Genomic DNA, 23,833 nt, shown 5'->3' with positions numbered 1-23,833 from the left:
TTAATGGTTTACATAGATATATTACTCCTATACCTATGGTGTGGAATTTGCTTGTACATTATTCAATGGGTTTACACATACTAGTGACTGTACTTACTAGGATCTTTAACTTTCCTTGCCTTTTAATTAAAAAATAAATAATTAAATATATTTTTTTAAATCTTAACAAATCTTAACAACAAAAAACCTACTTTTTTTGAATTTTTTTGTATAAATACAAGTGTCCTCATCCATTTTACGATCTAAGTATAGTTTTAGTCAGGCTAAATGATCTAAGTATAGTCCTGTTCAGGCCAAGGTGGTATTCAAGTGAAACTCTCCCAACAATGTCTACTCCAAGATTCAAACTTGGTTCGAATGCCTCGGAAAGAAGTTCACTTCCACTTCTTCCAACTACTTATTGGTTTGTTAGAAATATTTTTTAAGTTATTAATTAATATAAAAAAATTCATAATAAATATTACATCAATTTTTTTCTGCAAAAATGATAAATTAGATTGGTAGTCACCCAACTATTAAGTAATGTTTTTGGTCACTCAACTATGAAAAGTTCCAAAATGGTCATCAAATTATATGATTTTTTCATTTTTGGTCACCACCCGTTAAATTACTAACAGAAAAATAACTTGAAAATTTTTAATATTCATATAATAGAAACTTTAACCCTCAACATTTACACATTGTGTCAATTTAATCTTGATTCCAAAAAAAATAACCCTCAATATTCACACATTATGTTATTTGGTCTCTTATTTTGCTGTTTTACTTTTATTTGTGACATTAAATGTTAATTTTAAAAGAATAAGAAGATGAAAATTATTATCTTGGATTTTTTTAGTGTTTCCATTTTTGGTATATTTTTTTTCAAATTTAGTTGATAGGTTTAATTTATTTTTTTTAGCTTTTTAGGTGAAAGAGTCATAAAGAAAAGCAAAATTGAAAAAGAAAGGACCAAATTACACAATGTGTAATTTTTGAAGGTTAAATTTTTGGAATCAAGAGCAAATTGACACAATGTATAAATGTTAAGGGTTAAAGTTGTTATTATGCCAATTTTAAAAGTTGTCACATCATTTCTTCATCCATTTAATGGCTAGTGACCAAAAAAGAAAAAATCGAATAGTTGGATGACCATTTTTGTAACTTCTCATAGTTGGGTGTGTTGAGAAAATCTAGTTTAGAAAAGGTTTTTTGTCACAGCGAAAAAATTAAAATTTGAAAACTGAGTCGGTTTGTGATATTTATAGTAATAAATTTTTTTCGAAAAGTACTTGTGCTTTGAACAGGATGGATCCTAAACATTCCTAGCTTTCGACCAAATGACCTTCTTCGCTATTCTCACACCAAGAATTACTTTGAGTGTAAGCTCGAACAATCACAAACCAAACATATAACCAGAAACAATTTATTACTTTTAGTAGGAAAGTAATTTTCTCTCAATACAAACCAATAGAATTGTGATTCTTAGAAAATAAATTTTATATTTAGAAAATAAACTCTCTCTATTTTTTTAACAAAATAACAATATCTCAAAGTTATGTGAAACTTATGTTGTCTAAATAGCTCTACCAGTGTCATCCATTTATATGGAGAGATAGGAAAATCCCGGTTGAATTATTAAAACACAAATAATATTTATTTGATAAAAAACAACCTTCTAGCCCAATGAGAAGAAAGGGGCACACCCTTGTTAAATACACTAGGGTTGTTGTCCCTCACATGTAATATGAGGGGAATTGGGTCTCTCTTGTATTGGGTCCAATTATATGTGCTTCCTAAACTTTTAACTCAACACTTTATAATTTAATCCAATCCAATACATGTTTTTTATTTCCCAAAATAAATATTATTTGTTAATTAATTTGATTAGATAAATCAATTTTTTTCAATTAAATAATTTTCTCGACCCAATTCTAATTCCTTAAAGTCCTGACAACTTTATCGTAAAAGAATCTATGAGAAAATATATTTAATTTTCATATTCAATAGATTTACAATGACTAATTAATTTAATTCCAATTTTGAACTTCAAATATTTAATTAAATAATAATTCAAAAAACTTAAATTAATTCTCAAGTCATTTCTATACTAAGTGAGAAAATACATTCATTTACGATTTCTATACTAAGTGAGAAAATACATCCATTTACGAATGTGACCCATTTCTCCAACTTCATCATTTCCATCCATTTCTGTTCATTTGATTCTACATGCAATTCATATATAGTTCCAACGAGCTAAGGGGTCAATTGGACATATGTAATTAGGGCTCAAATAATTTATAATTAAGTTTAAGATTTTTACCTATTAGTTATAAACTTATTTAGTTACGAAGTCATTCCACTATAGTATCATGACTGAGCTCTCCCTTATTACATGTCATTACGAGAGCTACTTAATCAGTGCTTGTCTAATGACTTTTTCATAAGTGTGTTACTTTTATAAGATATCTTTAACTTTTTGGGATAAAGTCGTTCTCCCTATATGATCTTATTTTATCTCATGGTAATCATTACATCTTTCTTCATGAAAAATCAATTACTATTAAATAGTAGTTAAGTCATTTATCACAAAGATAAACAACTTGTGACCACGTTTGTTTTTCATCTATCATATAATGCCAATTGGAGGATATCATTTACCCATTTCTTGGTCTATGAACTCAAATATTGTGAATGATGCTACATACTGCAGAAGTTGTATCCCTAATGCACCAGCTTCCGGTTCCTTATCTATTTGAACTCAGGCTTTGATATATTCTACTTGGGTCCTATTCCATGTATTGTCAGTTCAGTCAGTCATATCTATGTCTCTATCTTCTTTGGAGTCATCCACTCTAATGCTCAAGACAAAATATCTCCCCTATTGGACTTAATAGATGACATATCAGTCTTTCAATCGGTTTGCTCATTTCTCATTAGACTAAAGACATGTTTAGGTTCATCTACTAATACAAGTTGTCTTTTCGTATTACGACCCGACCACGTAGTACCACTTATTATTAGTTAAACGTTAGATAGCCAGCGAACCAATATTTGTTTCAATTTTGCTTTGCATGCAAAATTTATTGAAGACAATATACAAAGGTTATTAATGTAATTAATGAATATTATTATTAAATCAATTTGTTCAAAAATATAAGTATACAAAACGAATTTACTACACTTAGGACATCAGATCTAACAAGGTGACCAATAAAGAAATCTACCAATTGTTAGGTAACTACGAGTGTTTTTTACCTTAAAAATATTACTAAACCCTAATGCAATATACCAAAAATGATTTGTGTACTTTTTTTAAAACAAAAGTAAGAAATGATATTACAAAAATAATTTTTTTAGCAAGATATATTACAAGAATTATCAAAAATAAAAATTCTATCACATGCATATGCATGTGGAAACCACAAATATAGAATATAAATGTGTGTTTAAAAATAACATAGAATAAATAATGAAACAAATGGTTCGAAACTAATTAATAACAACACATGAAATATATTTATATATACAAATGATGGATGTAGTAAAGTGTGCATAATAAATTAAAATGTATATAAATATTAAAATAAAATTTTAGATGAGTGGTAAATTCAAGATTTTACTAATTCAATTCATACGAATTCAAGTCTCACCATATGTACATTTTCATTGGTTTTTGTTAAAATGATAAGACCAAAATACCCTTGAATAATATAATTTACTTCAATTATGGAAGGACATTTTGTTAATTTTCCTAACCGAGTTGGTGTTCGGTTGACTTGTGACACCAAGTCAATAAAAAATTAAATAATAGTAAGGTATACAACTAATGGAAATAATAAATTCTGCATATTAAAATAAAACTGTATAAAATATATCAAAATGAAGCTTTGGTTGAGCAGTAAGTTTAAGGTTTTACTAATCCAATTGATGTGGGTTCAAATCTCACTTTATGTATATTTTTATTGATTATTGTTAAAATGAAAAGACTAAAATATACTCAAATAATATAACTTATTTTAATTATGAAAGGGTGGTTCTGTAATTTACCTAATCAAGTTGGTACCTGGTTGACTTATGATACCAACTTAGTTAAGAGCTTAAATAATAATATAGATATACAATTATTGGAAATAATAATGTGCATAATAAAATTAAAATGTATAAAAATATTAAAATAAAGGTTTAGCTTAGTGGTATATTAAAGACATTACTAATGCAATTGATTCAAATTCAAATCTTACTATATGCATATTTCTATTGTTTTTTAAAATAAAAAGACTTATCTCTTAAAAATTATACAGAATTAATAAAAAAATTTAAATACAATTTAATTTTTACAAAAATATTATTAATATTAAAATTTTGTAACTTTGAAATAGGTTTTTAAAAACTTTATTACTAAAATTAAAATTTTCATAATTAGTATGCAAGTTATCACACATAATTTAAAAATTAAAACAATTTTTTTAAAACAATTTAATTTTTACAAAAATATTATTAAAATTTCATAATTTTAAGTACATTAGGTACGATTAAAATTTTCTAAACCCTTCTATTGTGCGCATAACATCTCATGGAGATCAATTGATTAAATGAGATTCATTTAACCTACTTGAACTAGCCTGATTTGTAGAACATATGAAGAAACCCATCTACTTTAAGTTTTGGTGGCTAAATGAAGCACTTAAGGAAAACTACAATTTTCATGGCAAATATAAAACTTATTTTGGAAGATTTGTAATCATATAAGATTTGATTTTGTTATCTTAAAGGTTTGTGTAAATTCCTTAAGAATCCCAATTGTAAATAAGCTTTAATATTGACTGTCGATGTAAAGTAAACTATACCGTTGAATTTGGGGGAGCTTCACTATAAATAGAGGTCATCCCCTTCATTTGTAATCATCCCTTGTATTCCATTCAAAGTAAGAGAATACTTTTAAAGCATTTACTCAAACACCTTGTGAGCATTACTTTCTTGTGGCTTTTTATGTTTCCTAGTTGCTTCTTTGTCTTTAAGTTGCTTCCACTTTATTTTTGATGCCTTGGAGAATTTCCCTTGAGAATTCTTACTTTTTTGTGAGTAAGGTTGACTTAGGAAAATTTGAACCCAAGAAATTGCCTAAGGCTGCACAGGTTGCAAGACTAAAGTTCTAACTCTGTGATAGTTGGAATCTGAGCTAAGGTTCGAAGGCTTCGATTGAGATGATGAAACGAGAAGATGATCAGATTGAGTCTATGGAGACCCGTAGGAGAGGTGGGAAATGTAACACCCCGAACCCGAGGCCGTCGCCGGAGTTGAACACGAGGTGTTAACAGACTTCAAACCACTTATTAAAATTTTTCCAGACAAGCTGTCAATCTGCGTACTAGTCGCTTTAAAAATCATATCTTGAGCTCTGGAACTCAAAATCCAGTTCCGTGAATTTTCCCTGAAACTAGACTCATATTCCCATCTACATATTTTTTTCTAGAATTTTTGGTCTGGCCAATTAGTACAGTTTATTAGTCAAATTCTCCCATGTTACTGGGGTCGACTACACTGACCTTTGCGCATTACGACCTGGATATCTCCCTGTACAGAACTTCCATACTGATGCCGTTTATTTCTATAGAAACTAGACTCAGAGAGGAATCTATACATATATGGTATGACTCCTAATTATCTCTGGTTAATTTATAATGAATTTCCAAAGTCGGAGCAGGGAATCCAGAAACCGTTCTGGCCCTGTCCCACGAGAACCTGATTATCTCTTAACATACTGTCCATATGATCCTTTCGTTACTTCTATATGAAAATAGACTCATCGAACTTCGATTACATAATTTATTCATCAATTAATTCCACTCCTACTATTTTTAGTGATTTTTCAATCTCATGTCACTGCTGCTGCCAGCATCTGTTACGAAAGCAACTATGCCCACTTCGTGTTTACTCCTTGATCTAACTAATAATTCATCATGCATATCACAAATTATGATCATGACTAACCATGCCAAAGGCTAATCATTGTCAAACTTCCCCCTACTACACTATTGCCATATCATGAATTTTAACACCAAAATAATCAACCATGACGTATGGCATAAAAAGGTCGAATTATCAAGATTTGCGACCTAACGTATGAATCCAAACCCAACCGAACATTTATGCCATTTTCGCATGGCTAAAAGGTTACATACCAAAGTTCAAACACAACATAATAGCCTATATATGCCGAAATGTTCTCCTAAGCCAACTAAGAAGAAAGTACCAAAACTTGCTATCCGGTGTGATGACTTCGATGACGACCCGACCACGCAAAAAGAGACGAGTCCAAGAAACCTAGTATGGGTGACAAGGAAACACCGAGTGAGTTTATAACTCAGTAAGTCATAAGCAATACACTACCATCCATTAATAACATTATCACAAGAGGAAACAAAATGGAACGAGGCTAGTTACTCCATCCATACCGAACCATACCATAGTTCCTCCGACCTATCGGTTCAATCTCATACCAAATCATGCATTCACATTCCATATACTCATCAATAGGATATTCGAGGCATTTTCATAAATCATTTTATTTTCGTTACAATCATACAACTAAACGGCCTTTCACCCATTCCACGATAAATCTTATGTACGTGACTTCAAGTATATTCGTCACATGGGTTCAAACTTACCAAGCTCAACTCCAAATATAGACATAGCACCTATTAGCCATGAGCTCAAGATACTTACCCGATCCGCTGTCCGTGATCGACTCAATAGTGTCGCACACTTAGTGTCCATAATGATTCAAGAACATATTAAGTCCGTACACTCAGTGCTATATAATCAACTCGCACACTTAGTGCTACATAATCATACTCGCACACTTAGTGCTACATAGTCAACTCGCACACTTAGTGCTACATAGTCAAACTCGCACACTTAGTGCTACATATTCAATTCGCACACTTAGTGCTGCACAATTTAAACCCGCACACTTAGCGCCAATCTCATGGTCATAAATGTTTATACCCGCACATTTAGTGCCAAGATCAACAACTCAATACATCTCACCTCTTTTCTTTTCATTCAACACTTTCATCACCACATACGTACATGCATATATATATATTTATTCATTCCATTCAGCATCATTACATAAACGTTATGACCATTTGAATTAATACCAACTATATGCTTAATGACTTACTTTATGTTGGGTAAAATAATTCCGAATCGCCTACTCGATGACCTTCGATTTCCCCTTGTTGGACGCCTCTCCTTTAGGTTCTTGAGCTTAAATAATACAAATAAGAGTATTCAATATTTAACCCAATAACATGAATTTATTTATCACATTCGGCAATCACATATCATTAAATTTGCAAACCAAAATGTCATTATATGACCACATATACACATATCCATATACTTAAGCTCAATAATTATAATGTAATATCATGTACCCACTTTAAGTATATTGCCGAATATACTTAATCATACATACACCTAACCAAAACAATTTCCTAAAATCTTTATATCATTTATACACTAAGCCGAATACTCTCACCAAGTTCACCTATATTCTTCAACAATTCCTTCATTGATCAAACACATATTCGGCTAAAGAAATGGTAATTTTAGCAACCTTCGATTTAGTACTTAACTTTTACCACATATCAAATAACTCATTTCCTTACTCATGTGACCACGTATATTCGGTCATCCATACACACATAAAATCAATTTGGAGACTCTATCAATCCAACATACATTCGGCACCTTCATCCACCATTCTACCAAGCATGTAATATTCAAACACAACCAAACTCACATTCGGCCCTAGCTCATAACAAGGTAGCCGATTCTTTTTATAGTTCAAACACTCCTCTATCATCATTCACCTAACTTTAACATGAAACAACAAAACTCACCATTTCTCATCCAAATAACATGAACAACAACCATTTCTTGAACACTTTCTCATGACCGATTGCTCATGTTACCAACAAGATTCAAGATTTGAACATGGGCTATTTAGAACTCAAGTCAATTACTAAAACATGCATGCATCTCAAGGACAACATCAAACATACCTTAGTCTAGCAAACCACCATAGCCGATTTTCTCAAGCTTTTCCCCTTCCTTTCCTTCCTCTATTCGGCCAAAGATGTTCAAGAATGAACACTTTTTTTTTTCTTTCTTCAATTCACGGCAACAAGGGGTATGGATGAGACCATATTATTTTTTTTTCATCACCCTTCCTTTCATTATTTAATCACCATGCTCATTATTTTATTTTTCTTAACATACATCACTAGCATAACATGTTGGAGACATGTTTCCACCCATAGCATGGCCGGCCACTATGCTTTAGTTTGGCTAATTTGACATGCAAGGACAACACTTTCCCACTTTAATACTATTTGGTCCTTATTTATTTACCTATCATAATTTTCCAAGTCTTTCAACTAGATCCTTTCAAGCAAAATTCACATTCCTAATATAAAATTAAAACATCAAATTTTTGTACAAGTACTATCACACATATAAGATATGCAAATAAAATTTTAACTAAATTTTATGACTCGGTTTTGTGGTCCCGAAACCACATTCCGACTAGGGTCGAATTAGGGCTGTTACAACTCTCCCCCACTTAAGAAATTTTCGTCCCCGAAAATCTTACCGGTAAATAGGTTTGGGTATCGTTCTTTCATCGAGCTCTCGGTTTCCCAAGTAGCTTCCTCGATCCCATGTTTGAGCCATAACACCTTCACTAACGGAACCCTTTTGTTTCGCAACTCCTTCACTTCACGAGCTAGGATACGTATCGGTTCTTCTTCATAACTCATATCGGCTTGAATTTCAACCTCTGATGGGCTAATTATGTGCGATGGATCAGATCGATAGCGTCGAAGCATCGAAACATGAAAGACGTCGTGAATCTTTTCAAGCTCAGGGGGCAAAATTAATCGGTATGCAACTCGTCCAACTCGTTCGGATACTTCGTACGGGCCGATGAATCTCGGACTCAATTTGCCCTTACGACCAAATCTAAGCACCTTCTTCCAGGGTAAAACTTTGAGAAATACTTTATCTCCAACCTGATATTCAATGTCTTTTCTTTTCAAATCCGCATACGACTTTTGACGATTCGAAGCGGCTTTCAAACTTTCGCGAATTACTCGGACTTTCTGCTCGGCATCCTTAATCAAATCAACCCCAAAGATTTTACTTTCACTAAGTTCAGTCCAAAATAATGGGGTACGGCACTTGCGACCGTATAAAGCCTCGTAAGGTGCCATCTTAATGCTTGATTGAAAGCTATTGTTATAAGCAAATTCAATCAAAGGCAAATATCTTTCCCATGAACCACAGAACTCTAAGACGCAACATCTCAACATATCCTCGAGTATCTGAATTGTTCGTTCAGATTGACCATCGGTTTGGGGGTGAAAAGCAGTGCTAAAATGCAGCTTGGTACCCAAAGCTTCTTGCAATTTCTTCCAAAATCGCGATGTAAATCTTGGGTCTCTATCTGACACAATAGAAATAGGTACTCCATGTAATCTCACAATCTGAGAAACGTACAATTCAGCTAGTTTATCCAATGAAAAATCCGTACGCACGGGGATAAAGTGAGCCGACTTAGTCAGTCGATCGACAACAACCCAAATCGCATCCTTCTTACTTGCTGACAATGGCAGCCCGGACACAAAGTCCATTGTGACTCGATCCCATTTCCACTCGGGTATCATGATCGGCTGAAGTAATCCTGAAGGCACTTGATGTTCTACTTTCACTTGTTGACATATTAAGCATCTCGAAACAAAGTCAGAGATGTCTCGTTTCATACCATGCCACCAAAACTGACGTTTCAGATCGTTGTACATTTTAGTACTACCCGGGTGGATAGACATTCGGCCACTATGAGCCTCATTCAAAATCATCGAAATAAGTTCCGAATTCCTTGGAACACACAAACGACTTCTAAACCTCAAACAATCATCATCATCCATTCGAAACTCCGATTCCTTGTTCAGAACACACTCAGCCCGTTTTGCAACCAATTCATCATCAACTTTCTGGGCTTCACGAATTTGATGAATCAACAATGGTTTGGCTTTTAATTCAGCTACTAACACATTGTCGGGTAGAACAAACAAGTACACATTCATCGCTCGTAAAGCAAACAATGATTTCCGGCTTAAGGCGTCCGCAACCACATTAGCCTTTCCCGGGTGGTAATCAATGACAAGCTCGTAATCTTTCAACAATTCAAGCCAACGTCTTTGTCGCAGATTCAAGTCTCGCTGAGTCATCAAATATTTGAGACTTTTGTGATCCGAAAATACATGGCACTTCTCACCAAATAAATAATGTCGCCATATTTTTAAAGCAAATACGATGGCAACTAGTTCGAGGTCGTGGGTCGGATATTTCTCTCGTGTGGCTTCAATTGTCTCGACGCATAGGCCACAACTCGACCTTCTTGCATCAACACGCAACCCAACCCAAGTAGGGATGCGTCACTATAAATGACAAACTCTTTGCCTGATTCGGGTTGCACTAAAATTGGTACTTCAGTCAAATGAGTTTTCAGTTGATCGAAACTTTTCTGACATTTCTCCGTCCATTCGAACTTAACATCCTTTTGAAGTAGCTTCGTCATTGGTGTGGCTATCATCGAGAAACCTTTGACAAATCGTCGGTAATAACCGGCGAGCCCTAGGAAGCTCCGAACTTCGGTAACATTTCTCGGAGGCTTCCAGTTAAGTATGGCTGAAATTTTGCTCGGGTCAACTCGAATACCCGATGCGGATACCACATGACCCAAGAAGCTAACCTCTCTTAACCAGAACTCACACTTACTGAACTTAGCATATAACTGCTTATCCCGCAAAACTTGCAACATTAATCTCAAGTGTTCAGCATGTTCGATCTCATCTCTTGAATAGACCAAGATGTCATCAATGAACACAACTACGAACCGATCCAAATATGGTCTGAAGATCCGATTCATCAAATCCATAAATACTGCAGGGCATTAGTGAGCCCAAACGGCATCACTAAGAACTCGTAGTGACCGTACCTCGTTCTGAAAGCAGTTTTGGGTATGTCCGAATCTCTAATTCGCAACTGATAATAGCCCGATCTCAAATCTATTTTTGAGAACACTGAGGCTCCCTTCAGTTGGTCGAACAAATCATCGATGCGCGGCAACGGATATTTGTTCTTTATCGTCACTTTATTCAGTTGACGATAGTCAATGCACAACCTCATGGTTCCGTCCTTCTTTTTCACGAACAATACTGGTGCACCCCAAGGTGAGAAACTTGGTCGAGCAAAACCTCTATCCGTCAATTCTTGCAACTGAGCTTTTAACTCTTTTAACTCGGTTGGTGCCATACGATACGGAGCTATTGAAATCGGCGTTGTCCCAGGTACAAGCTCAATACCAAACTCTACCTCCCGAACAGGTGGTAAACCCGGTAATCCTTCAGGAAAAACATCCGGGTATTCACAAATCACCGGCACAGATTCGGGTTTCTTTTCTAACTCTTTGTCATCAAGTACATACGCAAGGTATGCTTCGCACCCTTTTCTCACATATTTCTGGGCCAACATTGCTGATATTACAGCTGGCAACCCCCTTAAGTCCGCAGACTCAACTCGGATTATCTCGTTATTTACGCACCTCAAATCAATAGTCTTGCTTTTGCAATTCACAACCGCATCATGCGCGGTCAACCAATCCAAACCAAGAATAACATCAAATTCGTCAAACGGCAAAAGCATCAAATCGGCCGGAAAACAGGATTCTCGGATTATTAGAGGGCATCTCTTACACACTTTATCAACAAATACGCATTGACCCAAAGGGTTTGACACTCGAATTACGAACTCAGTAGACTCAACAGGTAGAGTCTTACTGGATGCTAAGGTTTCGCATACATATGAATGAGTAGAGCCAGGGTCAATCAATGCAATCACATTAGTATCAAAGAGAGTGAAGGTACCAGTGATGACGTCAGGGGAGGATGCCTCCTCTCGTGCGCGGATGGCATAAGCTCTAGCAGGAGTACGGTTCTCGGCTCGAACAGCCGTATCAGAGGCCCCTCTCTGACTACCACCCCTACCTCCCAAAATTCTCGGTGGTCTACCTCTAGTTGTCACTCCACTAGGTCTTGCACCCTGAATCTTATTCTTCTCATCAAGCTCCGTACAATCTCTAATGAAGTGGTCCTTCGAACCGCATCCGTAACAGGCCCTGTTAATAGACTTACCCCAACATTCACCTAGGTGTCGTCTCCCGCATTGGGGACATTCAGGTTTCTCTAGACGATTATTGCCCACACTAGCTACCGAAGTAGCTCGGGAGTCCGTCGATGGTCTTGCTCTGATGGAAATTCCCGCAGTCGTCCTCGACTTATTAGTGTCCTCCCTGAACTTCTTTACGACTGAGAACGGAGCTTTACCCGTCCATCTTTTACGATAGTCTCTAGCTTCAAATTCAGCCTTCTTCTTCTCCTTTCCAAGTTCTTCCGCCTTGCAGGCTCGTTCGACTAGTGTTACGAATTCTTTTATTTCCAAAATACCCATTAGTAGCTTTAAATCTTCATTCAATCCTTCTTCGAATCTTTTGCACATAGCAACCTCATCAGTTACACACTCCCGGGCATACCTACTGAGTCTTACGAATTCATGTTCGTATTCAGATACTGTCATACGGCCTTGCTTGAGTTCCAAGAATTCCTTACGCTTTTGATCAATGAACCGTTGACTAATATATTTCTTTCGAAATTCCGTCTGAAAGAAGTCCCAAGTTACTCGTTCGTTTGGGACTATGGAAATCAGGGTCCTCCACCAATAGTAGGCTGAGTCCCGCAACAAGGATATAGCACACTTTAGACATTCATCGGGTGTGCATGACAGTTCATCAAACACCCGAATGGTGTTATCAAGCCAGAACTCGGCCCTTTCAGCATCATCAGTAACTATGGCCCTGAACTCCTCAGCCCCGCGCTTCCTAATCAAGTCTACAGGTGGCTTACTCAGCCTCACAGGATCAGTAACTGATGGCATTACTGGCTCCGGGGGTGGATTATTCAAATTCGGGAATTGTTGGACTGCCGGATTGGTTCGGGCATACTGCGCGACCCATTCATTCATCATGGTAAAGAAGGCTTGTTTAGCCCCCTCACCTTGATTATTCGCAGATGACTGAGGTTCAACAGGCGGCGTCCCTTGTGCAGGAGCAGCCGCTACGCTCTCAACGTCATCCGCTAAGGTTCCTTCTACACCGGGGTCCATTTACTAATCAAAACAAAAACATTTTAACCGTCAGAAGTCATCACACATTTAAACATTAACATTAAGGCATGTATAGCTAGACTCATTATTTTATTTTTCTTAACATACATCACTAGCATAACATGTTGGAGACATGTTTCCACCCATAGCATGGCCGGCCACTATGCTTTAGTTTGGCTAATTTGACATGCAAGGACAACACTTTCCCACTTTAATACTATTTGGTCCTTACTTATTTACCTATCATAATTTTCCAAGTTTTTCAACTAGATCCTTTCAAGCAAAATTCACATTCCTAATATAAAATTAAAACATCAAATTTTTGTACAAGTACTATCACACATATAAGATATGCAAATAAAATTTTAACTAAATTTTATGACTCGATTTTGTGGTCCCAAAACCACATTCCGACTAGGATCGAATTAGGGCTGTTACAGGAAAGCTATTCGATCAGATTGAGATGTTGTTGGGTTTGGAAAGTTGAGTAGTCAATCTTGAGGAATCCATAGAGGATTTAAGGGAAACACTCAAAGTAGTCGGGGGATGCACTGTAAAGTTGGACTGATGGAAGAGCAGCTCAGGGAATTTGTGTTGGAGTCACTCGGTTCCAATGTTGAAGCGATGCAAAGGTGCTCTTCTACTGCAGACAAGCTGACATAGGGGACGATGTAACAACCCATTTATAAGTGGTGACGAGATAGTGGTTTCGAGACCACAGATTTCTATCGTGCTGACTCATAAATGTTATTTATATAATACTTATAAGGTCATTAGAGTCGTATTAAATTTTGGTAATGAAATTTTAATGTTTACCTAGTTAATTTAAGAAAAAGGACCATATTGTAAAAGATGTAAAATTAGCCACAATTGAGTTATAGTGATTGGATGGTTTAATTCTAAATTGAGGAGGGATTCATATGGTAATTATGCCATGTAATAAGCTAATGGACGGTATTGGATCTTAAATAAACTTAAATGAATGTTTATTTAAAGGATAAAAAGGTAAATTGATAATTAAACTTAAGTAAACTAAATAAAAAAATCATCGTCTTCTAAAAATTGTCTTGCTCTCCACTGAAAATTAGAATAAACACCATTTTTAAACCCTTTGCTTTGGTCAAGCTTGATGTTGAATGCATGGTATGTATTTGTTAACCGTTTTTAGTAAATTTTATGTTTTTGAGATCATTGCAACTAAGTACATCTAGCTCGTACCTCCATTTTTTAATCTATTAAAAATTTTAGAAGTTGCCACTGATTAACCTTGAATATGTGTGATGATAATTATATATTTGAAGCTTCAATTGTGATATTTGGTTGTTTTGTGAAGTGATTTTTTGTTAGATTTTGATTTAAGGATTAAATTGTTAAAATGTCAAAACATCAAGGTTCGATGATGAATTTGATTTGTAATACGGACTGTTAAAGGGCCTAAAGTAATCAACTATAATTTGATTCTATGAAAATGGTCAATTTGATGATTTTCTGGTTAAAGGACTAAATTGCAAAAGTTGTAAAAGTTTAGAGAAATGTGTATTAATGAAAAGATAAGAGTCATAGTCATATGCATTGAATAGAATGAGATATGTGTATGAGATTAATATTTTCTATTTAATTATTATATAGATCAAGATTTGAATAAAAGAGACAATAACCGAGAAAAAGGGAAAATAGCAGAATAGTCCGTGTGTATTGACCGTAACTAAATTGTAGGTAAGTTCATAGTGTTTCAATACGTAAATGAATTTCTACTTGCATTCTTATAATATAGTTCTTTAATTAAATGTTCATAGTTAATTATTGAATGATTGCACTTACGTGCCCCTATTTGTACTCCGGTACCCCTAATTGCACTTATGTGCCCCTGTTTGTACTTCGATACCCATGATTGCACTTTCGTGCCCCTGATTGTACTTCAGTACCCCTGATTGCACTTATGTACTCTGATAACTCTGAATCAAATATTATATGAACTATATTTAATTGTATTTAGATTAAGTGTTATGCTATGTCCTTACTAAGCTTTGTATGTAACATCCCTTACCCGAATTCAACACCGAAACAGGGTACGAGGAATTTCCGAACTTAACACACTTCAGAACTTAACACACGAACAAACATAAAATTTCAAGTTATACATTTGCGTCCAAATTAAAACCATTCATATTCAATCAAAATGTCCATATTACGAGCCTGCGAGGCCCAAAACATGCTTTGGAAGTGGTTCAGGACTAAACCAAGAACTTAAGAAAATTTCACAAAACTTAGAAAATTTTTCACTAAACAGGGGTCATATGCCCGTGTGGATATGGGACATGCTCGTGTGGGCAGGCCGTGTGGTCACACACGCTTGTGTCCCGAACCCTTGTAACTCACTGTTTGTCACCCAATAACAAATTGAAGACACACGGCCAAGTCACATGCCCGTGTGCTAGGCCGTCTGGTCGATTTAAAATTTATGATTTTTCATTAAATAGGAGTAGATTTTACACACCTAGGGCATACGCCCTTGCCTAAGGCCATGTCATCCACGCGGCTGAGACACACGCCCGTGTCTCTGCCTGTGTTCTCAATTCTGAGCATTCTGTTTTGCAAAAATTAGGGTGCAGGGGACACACGGCTTAAACACATGCCCGTGTGTCTACCCGTTTGGAGAAAAATAAGGCTATTTACCAAGCCTTTTTGTCACCCTTTAATGCACACACCTACACAACATAACAAAGCACCAATCCAAGCATATAGATACAACCAAATCAGCCATAACCAAGACATCAACACATCAGTCACATACTACCATCTATCATACACGAACATCACATACCCATCAACTCAAATCATGTAAACTCCCACATTCATGAAAGACATCATCATATAAATTGCTTATACCAATAGTAACCAATTTCAAATGGCCTTATACAAAATGAACTTTCAACCAATATAAGCCAACACATTTGTCCAAATCAATTATGCCACATAACAAAATGACCAAGTCCCCTATACATGCCATAACTAAAAATGTTGAAATCATTGGTACCAAAATAATTGTTGATAGTGTGAGTGGATCTCCGAGCTAGCTTGGTCACACTATAAGACAAGGGAAAGGAAGGGGAGTAAGCTATAAAGCTTAGTAAGTTCCTATGCAAATAATAAGCATCATAACCACACATTTAACATACAATTAACATGATGAAAATTAGCATGAATGTCATTAAAATCTTATAGTCATAACTTACTTAATCACAACCTTACCAAGGTTTCAATACATATCGAGCTCATTACGTATGAGTTTTATGTACATACCTGTACCAACTCACAACATAACCATAGTCTTTCACAACTTTAACATTCCCATTGAACACTTGGAATATTAATGGATACTCAAAAATCTTGCACATAAGTTCCATATATGTAGGCAAAGCTACCTCATATTTCATAATACATATGGGCTCGTTTTCGAGCTATTCACGGGCCTGCTCACACAAGCTGTCAACCGGGACGTGGCTACATAGTGCTGCTCACACAAGCTGCCAGGTATCCGCAACTCATGCTGGACTACCCAGCCACTGGTAGGACGTACGAGACCAGCACCTGGATCACATAAACTCATGGGTTCCTAGTGACATGTCACTCGTATCCTATTCTATTCCTAAGGCTCAACCGGGAATTCTTGCTTGTTGAAACTTTTTCGAATACGTCCAAAGAGTCAATCACAATTCATACAATATTAAAGCATTTAAAACATAAATATAACAATGCATTATTTACATACGAACTTACCTCGGTACAAAAATAGTAGAATTTGACCTAATCGTCAAACACTTTGTTTTTCCCCCGATCTAGGTTCGAGCCTCGTTTTTCTTGATCTATAATGAAAAAATTAATTAATTTAATACTAAAATTGTTTAATTCAGTCCAAAAATCATATTATGGCAAAATTACATTTTTTCCCTTAATGTTTCACATTTTTACAATTTAGTCCCTAGGCTCGTAAAATGAAATGTATTCAATTTCTTCGAAACCCAAGCCTAACCGAACTATTTTAACACTCATACCAGCCCACATTTTTCATTTAATCACAATTTTCCTACTCATTTTTGTAACCTTTACAAATAGGTCATTTTTGACATTTTCATCAAAAATCACTTAGTAAATGTTGTTTATCTAACACCAAACATGCATTTTCTACTATTAGACATCAAAATAAACAAAGATCTAACATGGGTAAAATTTTAAACGTCATCTTTCTTTCAAGTTAGTCCTTGAATAAGCTAGATTAGGTTGTAAGGATCTCGAAAACATGAAAATCATTAAAAATGAGGCTAGAACGGACTTACAATAGAGCTTGGAAGATGAAAAAACCCTAGCTATGTCCTCTCTTGAGAATTTCAGCCATGGGAGAAGAAGATGGACAAGATTTTTTCTTTTTAATTCATTTAATTTCCAAATGACCAAAATGTCTTTTCTTAAAACACTAAAATTTCTCTTACTCCAAGTCCATTTTTGTCCACAAACTTAAGTAATGGTCTGATTACCATCTAAGGACCTCTAATTTAAAATTTCATAGCAATTAGACACCTCTAGCTTATAAAACTCAAGTTTTGCACTTTTGCAATTTAGTCCTTTTTGCTAAATTGAGTGCTCAAACGTCAAAATTTTCAAACAAAATTTTCATAGAATCATTCCATAAAACTTTAGAGCATAAAAATATAAGAAAAATAAATTTTTCCACGTCAAATTTGTGATCCTGAAACCACTGTTCCGACTAGACCCAAAATCGAACTGTCGCACTGTAAACTTATTGATTTTTGTGGATTATTTTGTAGGTAATCGTCGTTGAAACTTTGGAAGGATCATTCAACTGACTCACACTATCCATCTAAGTTAGTAGTTTTTGTGACTCTTAGGGTAGTGGCATGTATATATAGATGAATATAGGGTTGAAGGGCATAGGATGTTTTGTATTGGTGTTTTTGGTATGTTTATGCTTTGAAAGTTATGGTTGGGTTGGTGTACTTTAATGCTTCACCAAGTATTGTCATTTTGGGTACTTCCAAATGCTTGTATATAAGGTTCCATGCTGGTATTTTATGATGTTATGAAAATGGTTATTTGAGATAGGTTTTGGTAAATGTTTTGAATTAGATTATATACATGAACTAAAATGTTGTTGGCTTGTCTTGATACGTTATGTTTGGATGTTAATTGTGGCACCTTTGAATGGCATATTGGTTATTTGAATTAGGATTCTTCAAATGGTATTTTGATATGTGTTTGGGCGATGTTTAGGTCCCTTTAAAGTGTGCTTAAATGGGTTGAAAGGTTATGCATGAAATGGTTTTGAAATGGTTTGAATTTAGGTAAATTTTAGGTTCACACGGCTTGACACATGGGCGTGTGACTCAACCGGTGTAAGGCACACAGCCTGGCGACACGTTCTTATGTCATCTGGGGATTTCAAACGATACAAGTCAATGAGTTACACAACCTAGCACACAACCTGGCACACGGGTGTGTAGGGCAACTCAGAAAGTTACATAGCCTGTCACACGAGCGTGTGACCCTACTCAAAGACTTACACGAGTGATGTAATAGCCCATTTTTCAGTGAAGTCAAAACAGTGGTTTCGGGACCACAAATTTGATCCAAAAATAAAGTTTATTTTTATTTTATTATATGGTCTTTATTATGATAGACATGTCGTGTGGAAATTTTGATACGAAAATTTTATCGATTAAGTGTTGAATTACAAGAAGGACTAAATCGCATAAAATGAAAAAGTTGAATTCTAGTAGTTATGAGGATTAAATAGCTATGGAATTCAAAACTAAAGGTCCTTATATGGTAATTAGACCCTTAAAGAAAATTATGTAGATTTTTGGGTGACTCATCCATGGAAAAATTAGAAAAGAGTAGGGATTAAATTGGAAATCACAAAAATTAAAAGATGATAATTAATTAAAAAGAAATTATCATCTTATTTTCATTTCTTCTTCTCCAAAATTTCTATGGAAACCCTAGGAGAGAGGAAGAAAACTTTCCAAGCTTAAAAAGGTATGAAATCAAGTCCCATTTTTAGTAATTTTTATATTTTTAGAATCGAGATAGTCTAATCCATCTATTTGGGGGATTAATTTAAAAAGTTATCAAGGTATGAAATTTGGGTCATGGATGAATGTACTGAAAATTTGAAATTTATGGTAGAAAATGAAAGGTTGTTGATAGATAAACAACTTTTACAAAGTGATTTTTTTATGAAAACATGATTTAGGGACTAAAATGTAAAGTTGTGAAATTTGATGAAAAATTTTGAATTTTTCTGAATACATGTACAGTAAATTTTGTAATGGGATTTTGGTTAGGCTTGGAAAAGGGAGTAAATTGCACAAGTTTCATTTTTCGAGCCTAAGGACGAAATTGGAATCTATGGAAAAGTTAGGGGTAAAATGCTAATTTTTCCTAGAACGAATATTGAGTCCAAATGAGTATGAAATATGAGAAATTTATTATTAAAGCTATTTATATAGATCCAGACAAATCACATTCGAGGTTAGATCGAGGAAAAGAAAAGTTTTCGGATTAGTAGATTACTTATGCGAACAAGTGTCGAGGTAAGTTCGTGTAACTTAATAAGCATGTGAATATGTTTAATTGGATGTTGTGTTTGTATGAAATATGACTTATATTGATTTGAATTATTTGATTGCTATAATGAAAAATTGAATACATGCTTGAAATGGTGAAAAAGGGTTAAGTCTCGTTCGAATCTTGAATTCCGATGAATATATGTGCTTTCCCAAAATGAATGAGGTCCTGCATTTGTTACTGAGGGGATTTAGCTTGGACGAGTAATCCTGTTGACCTCATTATAGAAAGGATTTACCCCAGACAGGTAATCCTGACACGATACCTCTCGAGTATATGTTACAATTAGGGTTTAGCCTAGACTAGTAATCCTAACTGAACTCTTTGGAGCATACGTTATATAAAGGATTTAGCCTGGACTGGTAATCCCATTATATGATATGTGGCTCGAGAGTGTGTTCTTTGATTAAGTGCCCTAATGGGTACTCTTGAATAAGAATTGACGGGTTATTGAATCGTGCACCTCGAGTGTACCATTTGAACATCCATCGGGATTTCAATGATTCAACAGACATAAAAATCTTGACATGGTATGAGAATTATGAGATGAAATGATAATGACATGAAAAAATATTACATGATGAGCTCATCTATACTTACTTGATGTATATGAATATTTTGTAACTGACATGTTTGATTGAATGCATGTGTTTAGGAAATTATGCCAAATGGATGGAAAACATGATATTGTATGCTTAGATTTAATAAACGTGATTGGTAAGTTTAGTTTCTGTTATACAAATTTACTAAGCATGTAATGCTTACTTCGCTTTATTTCCCCTGTCTTATAGTGCTCGGAAGCTCGCGAAGGTTGGAGATTATTGGAGTATCGTCACACTATCAACTAGCTTATTTTAGGTATACTTAGTAAAATCATTTTGGTATAATGGCATGTATAGGACAACTTGACCATTAGTGGCTTGATAATAATGCTTGTAACCTGACCATTGGACTGGCTAGTAATAGTTGTTTTGATGTACTTGTATTGCCATGCTATGGTAGCTATATATATATGCATATATATGTTAAGTAGTTGACCAAATTATGTCTAACATATGGAATATACCAAGGTATGATTATAAACATGTATGCAAGTAATGATATGCCTTGTTGAATGATGGAATTTGCTTAATTTGAATGCTTGAATTGGTTGGTATTTGGATGTGAGTTTAAGTGCAAGTTATGGGTGTGACTTTGGGTGAGAAATGAAGCTAGAAATGGCTTTATTTTGTCCGCACGGGCAGACACACGGGCGTGTGTCTAGACCATGTGTGACACACGGCCGGGTACATGGGTACATGGGCATGCAGTTAGGCCGTGTGTCCCCTACATCTTAATTTTGAGAAACAGAATGCTCAGAATTGAGCACACGGGCGTGCGTCCACACACGGCCTAGAATACGAACGTGTGTCTTGGTCGTATGTAACCTGCACCTAATTTCGAATTGAATTAAATAATCACACGGCCTAGCACACAGGCTTGTGGCATGGCCGTGTACACAAGTCAGAGAGTTACACGGGGTCAAACACGACCTCTAGCACGAGCGTGTCCCAAGGTCACACGGGCGTGTCCCTTGGACCATACGGGCATGTGAGCCCTACACCTTGGAAAATTTTTGTAATTTCACGAAAAGAGTTCCAAATTAAGTCCTGACTCAATTCTAATGCTCATATTAGGCCTCGAGGGTCCAATTAAGGGAAGTTTTGGATAATCTAGGTTAATGAATAGTAATTTACAGGAATTATTTGTAAAATGTTCTAAAAATTTTGGTAATGCTCTGAAACCCTGTTCCAACAAAGGATATAAGTTAGGAGTGTTACATTTAGTGGTATCAGAACTATGGTTTAGCCAATTATTAAATTTAACGTAGCAAACACGAGTTTAGCTATACATGCCATTATATAAATTGTGATATTGTGATGACTCTTGATCATTTAAATGTATTTTTCATATAGTAATGTCATCCAACTGAGCTAAAGCTGAATCTGAGGAAGTTGAGGGCAATGTTTCAGCTTCAGTTCAAAAAGTTGTGTCTTCGTCTGGTAGTGAAAGGCCCGTGTCTGAGGGCCGAAGTGAGGGGGAAAACAAGTCTTCTTTCAAATGATGAATGAATGGTTTACTGAATATTTAAAAACAAATCCCGCTGTACAACAACCTCTCCCACCTACTCCCCAACCGGTTCCTGAGGTACTACAGGGTGCTGAACCCGCTAGAACAGGTAAGCCTCCGATAGATAAAATCCGTAAGCATGGGGCAGATAAATTTAGGGCTACTGCAGATGATGATCCGGAAAGGGCTGAATTTTGGTTGGAAAATATCATCCGGATTTTTGATGAATTATTTTGTACGTTTGCTGAATGTCTAAAATGTACAGTATCTCTACTGAAAGATACAACTTATCATTAGTGGAATACCATAACTTCAGTGGTACCGAGAGAAAATGTTATATGGGAATTCTTCCAGGCTGAATTTAGAAAGAAATATGTTAGTTGGAGATTCATGGATCAGAAAAAGAAAGAATGTTTATAACTCAAGCAGGGAAATATGACGGTGTCTAAGTATGAACAGAATTTTTTCGGTTGAGCAAATATGCCAGAGGATGGGTTCTGATCAAGGCTGAGATGTGTAAAGGCTTTGAAGAGGGTTTAAGTGAAGATATCAAGTTATTGATCGGAATTCTCAAAATAAGGGAATTTGCAGTGTTAGCCGGTAGAGCACACAAAGCTGAGGAATTGAGTAAGGAAAAGAAACAAGCTGAAAGAGTGGCTCGGGTTTCTTGAAAATGAATTATGAGTAAGTCACAATCATTTGCTTCTAAGAAATTAAAGAAGTATTATGATCGTGTTACCACCTCTACGGGATATTCTGGAAGAGAGCGGGGCTCTCAACGTTCTAACCCAAGGTCTTCATCTCCATCTATGAACAGTGTGGGTAGTGTTGGTAATCCCAAACTAAAATGTAAACATTGTAACAAATTTTATGATGGGGAATGTCAGTCTAGAAGTGGAGCTTGTTTTGGATGTGGTTCATTTAACCATTTTCTCAGAGATTGACCAAAAAGAGTTGACCAAAGCCTAGTAATCCTATTTCGAGGGGTAGACCACCCCGGCAACGTTAGTGGTAGTCAAGTTACTACCAGGGATACAGCAGTTAGATCTGAGGCACGAGCACCTACAAGGACATATGCTATTCGTGCCAGAGAATATGCCTCTGCACCAGGCTTCATTACTAGTGCATTTTCTCTACTTGATGCTGATATTACTACATTGATTGATACTGGTTCCACACATTCATACATATGCACGAATTTAGTGTCTGTTAAAAATTTACCAACTGAATTCACTGAATTTGTGGTTAAAGTTTAAAATCCCTTGGTGGATCGAAGTGTTATGAGAACGCCCTTGACGAATGTGCACAGAATGTCTCATGGAGGTCAAAAGATTAAATGAGGCTCATCCATCCCGTTTAAACTAGCCCAATTTGTGGAACATGTAGAGAAATCCATCTATTTAAAACATTGGTGGCCGAGTGAAACACTTAAGGAAAACTAAAGTTGCCAGGCAAATATGGAAACTAATGTTAAAAGATTTATAAGCTTACAAGATTTGATTTAGTAATCTTAAAGAATTGTCCCTTAAGAATCTCAATTGTAGATAGGTTTTAATTTAGACCGTCGATGCAAAGTAAACTATACCGTTAGATATGAGGGAGCTCAACTACAAATAGAGGTTTTCCTCCTCATTTGTAGTCATCTCATGTATTTCATTCAAAGAGTATTCACTCAAACACTATGCACATGTAACTTTATTTTGACTTTTTCTACTCTCTCGTTGCTTCTTTTGTCTTTGAGTTACTTCCGCTTTATTTTCAATGAAATTTCTCTTTTTCGAGAATAAAGTTAACTTAGGCAGAC

Source organism: Gossypium hirsutum, chromosome A11, assembly GCF_007990345.1.
Source record: "Gossypium hirsutum isolate 1008001.06 chromosome A11, Gossypium_hirsutum_v2.1, whole genome shotgun sequence".
Lineage (NCBI taxonomy): Eukaryota > Viridiplantae > Streptophyta > Magnoliopsida > Malvales > Malvaceae > Gossypium > Gossypium hirsutum.
Note: the sequence above shows the minus strand (reverse complement) of the source record.